Source organism: Littorina saxatilis, linkage group LG17 (assembly GCF_037325665.1).
Source record: "Littorina saxatilis isolate snail1 linkage group LG17, US_GU_Lsax_2.0, whole genome shotgun sequence".
NCBI classification, from domain to species: domain Eukaryota; kingdom Metazoa; phylum Mollusca; class Gastropoda; order Littorinimorpha; family Littorinidae; genus Littorina; species Littorina saxatilis.
Genome location: NC_090261.1, coordinates 24,109,983 through 24,118,901, shown reverse-complemented (window position 1 = coordinate 24,118,901; position 8,919 = coordinate 24,109,983). Strand labels below are relative to the sequence as shown.

The 8,919-nt window shown below is 42.7% G+C and overlaps 1 long non-coding RNA gene across 1 annotated transcript in view; it reads right to left on the bottom strand.

Moving 5' to 3' along the window:
* Nucleotides 1-8,919, bottom strand: part of LOC138953974 (uncharacterized) — a 256,228-nt gene that overhangs the window by 195,585 nt on the left and 51,724 nt on the right. The window lies entirely within an intron of this gene.

The following is an 8,919-nucleotide window of genomic DNA, read 5'->3' as shown; positions in this document are numbered from 1 at the left end:
CTGTACTTTTTCTGCTGAGTTGACAATCATATTTTATTCTGATACAGCTGGTGTACGCCCAAAACACGCACCGTTCATAAACCATACTCTTGTACACCGGCCCAGCCTTTTTAACATCAGGCAAGCTCGGTGACGGCGCAACGTTGTTCTCCCAACATTTAAAAGTAGTTTGCATAAACCTCAGTTATACATATTAAAAAAAAGTACAATTTATTATAACAAAAACAAAGGCCGCATCATAATTTATTTTATTATTGTGAGTGTCAAATGAGCTTCGAGTTTCTCAACGTGTCCCGGGATTGCGACGTGACTTGGTTTTTTTTTTTTTAAGGAAAAACCCCAAACAAACACGGCATTGCACTATTTGGAGTCTGAATTAATCAATGATGTAAAAATTGAAAATTTGAAAAAAATATCATGGAAACCGTGATTATAATTATAAGGGAAAAAAACATTCACGAATAAAATGAGGGGCCATAATAAAAATTAAAATAATCAATAGAAATAAAACAATCAACCGTCAACCAAAACAAAATAACCAACCAGCCAGCCACACACAAAAAATCAAAAACAAACGAACAATGGCAAAGACTAGTGTCTGGACATACGCATCATCATTGTACAGATTCAGGGGCCGTGTGGTTTAAATTTCCCGGTTTCTCCTCTTTTTTCACCCCTCTTTTTGTTGTTGTTGTTGTTGTTGATACATGTATTGTGAAACAATTAAACAAGTATTTTTGTGTTTGTATCTTTGACTGAAATTAACAGATCAAAATTGTCGTGAACACACGAATAATCAGTCATTGCTTTTTTTTATTTCATGTTTTTTGTTGTTGATAAATTCGCTCGGCTTCCTGACGAGTGGACGTACACTGATAGAACTATCAAGATAAGTTTGGTGTGAATATTTGTTTGTCTGTTCACTTAAAAGACCGTTGGGTCGAAATATCTGTGAATATATTGTTTTGTCAATAACAAACGTTCCAACAACCTACCTTTCTTGGTTTTTTTTTTATTCTTTCATTGCTTTTTTTGTTTTTGGTATGTTAGTGTGTTAGTGTGTTAGTGTGTGTGTGTGTGTGTGTGTGTGTGTGTGTGTGTGTGTGTGTGTGATCATTATTGGTTTATTCGACTAACTTGAGCAACTGCTTGTGCCAACCAACACCATCCATACCATCAAGAGGGGTAAACGCTAATGACAAGATTGGGACGGGGGGAGGGGGTGTGTGAGAGAGAGAGAGAGAGAGAGAGAGAGAGAGAGAGAGAGAGAGAGAGAGAGAGAGAGAGAACTTTGAACTTTGAACTTTATTACAGGAAAGATAGCATTAGGTCCGTAGGACCTTTCTTACAGCTAGTCCTGATCTAAGCAAACAAAATGGTTATAATCGAAATGGGAATACATAGGAACAAACTTTTTATGATGAAACGCAGACACACGCAATAATAGTAATATAAGAATAAGAGAGAGAGAGAGAGAGAGAGAGAGAGAGAGAGAGAGAGAGAGAGAGAGAGAGAGAGAGAGAGAGAGAGAGAGAGAGAGAGAGAGAGAGAGAGAGAGAGAGAGAGAGAGAGAGAGATTAGCTCAGTTGCTCTGCTGGATACCGGTCAATAGTCACTGGTTGCATTACATGCATGTCACTGCAAAAATGAACTTAGAAAGTGAAAAGCCATGTATCCAGCAATCACCCAGTAGGCCTATTTCTGGTCCGGAAACAATCAATCATTTCCGCATCTTTGAATGATGTGTTCATCAATTATGATAAATGATTAATTGCACTTTAAAATGTTCACTGTGTCTTAGCATTGCGGAATGACTCTTAAGACACATATCAAATCAATCACTGAAACTGAAAGTTTGTTGCCAGGATGCAAAACTGACAAGTCTGAGAAGCCTGAGTGAAGGCGATTCTTTACAATCAATTATTAACAAAAAGCGGATTTCCAGCGTCATTCATCCAAGTTGTTTCTTGAAAATCACATCAAATAAAGTTTAAATCTAGAAAAAAATGTTTTGAAAGTTTGCAGTTTGCGCGGTTAAATAATTAACAGATGAACTTGATAATTTGATATTTAACGCCTGCGGCAACAACCATAATTATTCAACAGAACCCTTACTGACCCTCTCCCCCGATTTCACACTTTCAGTCCCCTATCATATTCAGATAGCTTTACATTCATACGACGAAAAATAAAATAATAAAATAAAGTACACACAAAGTTAATAAAACACAACAACAACAACAAAACTAAAATCATTCGCACGAGAAAAAAAAGCGTTCAAATTGTTCAGTTCATTGCCTAATCGGCAGCGGTGGTTGCGACTAACCAATGTTTTCAAGAAACAGTTTCTTCCGAGAACAACGCTTTAAAAGATTACACAACGATCTTCCATTATATAGTCTCTGTGATATTCTTTCAAGGACTCGAGAGTCAGTTTGACTCAAGTCATTAGTAACAGGTGGACCGGCGCGTCTCCGGTCTGCTCTCCTGAACAAGTAAATCGATCCTGTCAATCTGTCGTTGCTGTCGTCTGCTACCTTGCCATGTCTTGAAATGCGCCGGGTCGGTATCAGTTTCGCAGCCGTTTTCAGGCTATGTCTTACAGTATACCTTTAAACCTGCGGCCTCATTTCTACAGTCAACGGTCAAATATCACCGTAAGCTGTCAACGTCGCCGCCGCGCAGACGTGTGTTTGTGCACAGACAGACAGACCGGTACAGTGAAATTGTGTATCACGTAATATAAGAGCCCATATGGGCCTAAACAGAGCGACCGCTGTGTCATGAGTTTCATACTCCAGAAATTGCTGACGCGACAAAAATCGACCACGAGAAGTCATTTGTCGAGACGCCTGCAGTCGAGCGTCGAAGGTTGGGCGTCGATCAAGTACATAGGCCGAGACCGGCCGGCACAAAACCGCACATGCTCAACTGACTGAAAACTGCGATCGATTAGCCCGCCTGCTTGTCTGCTACTGCTATGCACTGCTGCTGATGCTGCCAGCGCTAGTGCTATAGGTTCAAGGCGTTGGTGTGGTATCAAGCGACGTCGTACTAATACTGTTTGGTATGCGTAGTGAAGATTTCATCAGCGATATTATATATCTACATGTCTCCATCAATCTCGTCTGCTGTACTGCCTGACCTCATCTGACTTTACGGCTGTGACTTGTTCTTTTTTCCATTACTGAAACAATGGCTGGCAATCACATATCTAGTACGCTTTGCTTTTTTATGGTGATCATTGTGGAGATGATGATATATTCCACACACTATCACGCGATTCCTTTTTACATTTAGTCAAGTTTTTACTAAATGTTTTAACATAGAGGGGGAATCAAGACGAGGGTCGTGGTGTATGTGTCTGTGTGTGTGCGTGTGTGTGTGTGTGTGTGTGTAGAGCGATTCAGACTAAACTACTGGACCGATCTTTCTGAAATTTGACATGAGAGTTCCTGGGAATGATATCCCCGGACGGTTTTTTCTTTTTTGCGATAAATGTCTTTCATGACGTCATATCTGGCTTTTTGTAAAAGTTGAGGCGGCACTGTCACACCCTCATTTTTCAATCAAATTGATTGAAATTTTGGCCAAGCAATCTTCGACGAAGGCCGGACTTCGGTATTGCATTTCAGTTTGGTGGCTTAAAAATTAATTAATGACTTTGGTCATTAAAAATCTGAAAATTGTAAAAAAAAATGTTTTTGTTATAAAACGATCCAAATTTACGTTCATCTTATTCTTCATCATTTTCTGATTCCAAAAACATATAAATATGTTAATTTGGATTAAAAACAAGCTCTGAAAATTAAACAAATTAAAAATTATGATCAAAATTAAATTTCCAAAATCGTTTCAAAAACTATTTCATCTTATTCCTTGTCGGTTCCTGATTCCAAAAACATATAGATATGATATGTTTGGATTAAAAACACGCTCAGAAAGTTAAAACGAAGAGAGGTACAGTAAAGCGGCGTGCTATGAAGCACAGCGCAACCGCTGCCGCGCCAAACAGGCTCGTCACTTTCACTGCCTTTTGCACTAGCGGCGGACTACGTTCAGTTTCATTCTGTGAGTTCCACAGCTTGACTAAATGTAGTAATTTCGCCTTACGCGACTTGTTTTTGTCCTCCATCATCTTCAGCCTGGTCATACAATTTGTTTCCCTCGAGTTACTGATGAGCCAGCTTGGATTCATTTATTGTTAAGAAAGTTTTCCAATTTCTCTCCACATTACAAAGGACAAACGTTGAAGCCATGGCTTTGCGCAGTGGTGTCACGTTGAAAGAAAAATCCCATAAAAATGTTCAAAACTTCCAGTGACCATGACCTTAAAGAGTGCACAATATCTAAACTGATAAAACATTTCGTACCCTACCACCTTGAACTGGAATATAAGAACGTACATTCTGGGAGTTAACCCATTCTGGCCACCAGACACTATTAATAAATTAGATTTTATTTTAATAGGACGGAGAACGGACACTGCCGAACCCAAAGCAAAGAGGGTAGAAGCTGAGAGCTTAATTCTACCCTCTTTGCCCAAAGCAGCAGGTCCTGGCCCTTTCGTTGGCTCAGGGGATGAATAAATACTATACGAATAAAATAACAGTACATGAAGTTGCTTCAGTTCAAGGGAAAGTCCATATTCAAGTTTATTCTTCTGCTAATCAAGCTAAGATAAAGCCGGCATCTTTAACGCATGTTGCCATACATGGCCATAATGGCCATAAACATATCCGGATTGTCCGGTTTTATCAGAGGCTGGCATTCCCGGGAAGAAAATGCTACCGGACATTCCACACGCGGATGCTTTCTTCACCACGATCTTAGACGACGAATCGTCCAGCGCACATCGTCTGGTCAGAGACTGATACCGGAGTAAGATTTGTACTACCTGGGCTGGTCAGGAAAGCTTTGCTACCTGGCCCTACCATGCAGTCATTGTACAAAGTTCGCTGTGCACCAGAAGCCAAGGTTTTACCAATAGTAGATGTACATACTATACATGTCTACCAATAGATAAACGATAACATAACTGCGGCTCTTTTTACTTTTCTCGTGGGTGAAAAAGGTAAGCTCGCATAACTTGAGTTAGGAAGATTACTCTGGCAGTCTATGATAGGAAAATTACTCTGGTAGAAGTCTATCAGTGTTTCGCTTTGCAATCTTGTTCGTTCTTTTCTCTCTTCGCCACTTTGCTACTGCATTCACTCCTATAGTCTTTTTGGCAGTGGTGGTGGCAGTGTGGTTTTTGCCGCAGACGGTCCGATCAGGCAAGCACACACACACACACACAACACACACACACACCGCTACGCCGACGCATGATCGTCTGCGGCATTGAATTGGCGTTTGCCCAAAGTGGTGTCACGTGATGTAAGCTCTTGCCTACTTAGTTCCGTACGTGTGGAACGATGGTGGTGGTGGCCGTGTTGGTGGTGGTGTGGTGGTGGTGGTGGTGTGCAAAGTGGGGAATCCACCAAGTGTGCGTCACGGTAGAGAGAGAGAGAGAGAGAGAGAGAGAGAGAGAGAGAGAGAGAGAGAGAGAGAGAGAGAGAGAGAGAGAGAGAGAGAGAGAGGCGGCTCAGTGTTTGGAATTAATTAAGACATGCAGGTGCAAACGGTAACATAGAATAGCGTTAAAACTAGTAAGCCCCATACACACACACACACACACACACACACACTGACAAACACACACACACACTCATACGCACACACACACATACACGAACGCACGCCGGCACGCACGCACTGACCGTGACGCCGCACGCGGCACGCACTGGGCCCGGCGTACACACAGACACAGACAGGCAGACAGACACACAGACACACACACAGTCACACATACACACACATACATACACGCACGCACGAACACGCACGTGACACACACACACACACACACAAAACAGGCCGCGCGCACGACACTGAAAGGAGCATGCTGTAAGACTGACTTTCACTTGGTCAGGGCTAAATGAGCTTCATCGTGGACTTTTTTTTTTTTGTCCCTGGGAGGAAGACCTGATTGCACCGCGACTCGGAGGTAACGGGGTGGGGGTGGGGGGGGGGGGGGGGGGGGCGGGGCGGGTCAGTTTTTTTGTCACTGCAACACAAGACAGCTTATTCCGTGACATACGTCATTATTGCCGCTCGTTCGTATATCAGCTCCACTCATCTGATCGCGATTACTCGACATGGAACGATTAATAAACATAAACAACGAACTCTCTGCACCCCCCCCCCCCCCCCCCATTCCCAACCCTCTCCCCCTCCGCTTTCTGTCATCATCAATTCCGGCCAGACTGACTAGCTGATACCAATGAAGGTACGGGTCATTTGCGGCCATATTACTTTTAAAGGATGTTTATGATGCTTAGTACAGTGACAGATCTGCTTAACACTATTTAATACGGTGTTTTATGACGAGATTTATTGTGACTTCCCGGTTTTGACAGAAGATTGCCTCAGTTATGCGACTGTTATGAGTGTTTCGTTAACAAGGAACTACCGGGTTATGTCAGTGTATATTAGACGCAGCTTAAAACTATGGCGTTATATCATCACGAGAATTACTGTTACTTCTTGGTTGTAAGAGGTGACGACTCAGTTACGTGACTGTAAAGAGTCTCGTGAAAACTGCCAGGAACTGATTGTATGTATATGACACCGGTCAAACTGACCTGTATGGCGCTATATCAGTCTTCGTGAGAACTTCTTTTACTTCTTGGTCGAAAAAGGTGATTGGCTCAGTTATGCGAATGTTGAGAGAGAGAGAGAGAGAGAGAGAGAGAGAGAGAGAGAGAGAGAGAGAGAGAGAGAGAGAGAGAGAGAGAGAGAGAGAGAGAGAGAGAGAGAGAGAGAGAGAGCCGGGACAGAGGTGGGAGGGAGGGAGAGAGAGAGAGAGAGAGAGAGAGAGAGAGAGAGAGATCAAATCAAATCAAATCAAATCAAATTTTATTTTACGAGGGTTGTGGCATAAGCAATATAAACGAGCTTCTTTTCAACCAGCCCTCGCCCAGAGAGGGACTATTCTAATCTTGAATACATATATATATATACATACGTAAAACAATTACAAAAGATAAGCAAGGCAGAGAAACAATTCACATGACTATATACACGTTGTAGGCTATACATACATTCTTGCGTTATGAAACACTGAGAGAGAGAGAGAGAGAGAGAGAGAGAGAGAGACAGACAGACAGACAGATATGCAGTGACAGATCGACAGACAGACGGACAGACATGTATAAAGACTGAGAGACGGAGAGAAACAGAGCTCGATAGAGATCCCTGCCAAAGCCTCGGTTCCTGAAACCTGTATACCCCAGTTCTGGCAACAGCTGATTAGATGTGGCTGGCAGTTGGCAGAAAGAGGCAGGTGAATATAGGAGGGGTTGAAAGGGGGGGGGGGGGGGAGGGATGAAGGCGGTGTGCCAGTAAATAAGCAGAGATCGGGTAGGAAACTGAGTTGCGTGAATCTCCTTCATAAGCAGCTGTTGAAACTGAATTCGTTTCCTTGAAATATATGCAATATCGGTCGTATTTGAAATTAATTGACGATTTTCAGGAATTGTTTTCACGAGTACCCATACTTTTCTTTTACATGGACATAACAGTGCCGCCTCAACTTTCACAAAAAGCCGGATTTAGACGTCATCGAACACATTTATCCCCAAAAAAGAAAAAACGGTCTGGGGATATCATACCCAGGAACTCTCATGTGAAGTTCCATAAAGATCGGTCCAGTAGTTTTCTCTGAATCGCTCTACACATAAACACACACGCACACACATACAAACATACACACATACACCACGACCCTCATCTCGATTCCCCGTCTATGTTAAAAACATTTTTAGTCAAAACTGGACTAAATGTAAAAACATATTAGTTCAGTAAGTGTTCAAGGTAACGTTTTCATGCGAAACTACGAACCTTGAGGATTTTCTGGAACACATTATTTACTTGAAGAAGGAGGAGCAACAAGTTACAACAACAACATTGATGAAGACGACAACGACGGGCGCAGTGGCGTGGTGGTAAGACGTCGGCCTCCTAATCGGGAGGTTGTGAGTTCGAATCCCGGTCGCTGCCGCCTGGTGGGTTAAGAGCCTGAGTGGAGATTTTTCCGATCCCCCAGGTCAACTTATGTGCAGACCTGCTAGTGACTTAACCCCCTTCATGTGTACACGCAAGCACAAAACCAAGTGCGCACGGAAAAGATCCTGTAATCCAAGTCAGAGTTCGGTGGGTTATAGAAACACGAAAATGCCCAGCATGCCTCCCCCGAAATCGGCGTATGCTGCCTGAATGGGGTAAAAACGGTCATACACGTAAAATTCCACTCGCGCTAAAAAAAAAACCATGAGTGAACGTGGGAGTCTAAGCCCATGAACAAAGAAGAAGAAGAATGAAGACGACAACGACCACAACGGCAACGATCGTTAGCTCATGTCCTGGAACCAGTTCACCTGCAAATCATGTGATGCGGGCACTACCTGTGACAGTGACAAGATAATTCAGCTCAACGGGGCCGCCGTGTACGTGAACCTGTGCCCTGCAAACGCCAGGTAACGGGAGACAATAGCAATTTAATTTCCTGTGGTTAATATAATAAGGGATAACAGTGTGTAATCTTCTGTCTGTCTCAGAATGCCCTGCGTGTTGGCATTAATTGGACTGCGTCCTGGAGCGGCTTAGTCAAGATCAATTAGTTTGTTGTGGCTGTTATTTTTTAAATTGCTTTGGGGTACTGTCTGCTATCTCGTGAAAAATCGTGATTCAGGTTGTAGCCTTGGCTTTTTAGTGGGGCTTATTTTAACTTTGAGTGAGAGAGAGAGATAGAGATAGAGAGAGAGAGAGAGAGAGAGAGAGAGAGAGAGACAGACAGACGGACACAGAGACAGAGAC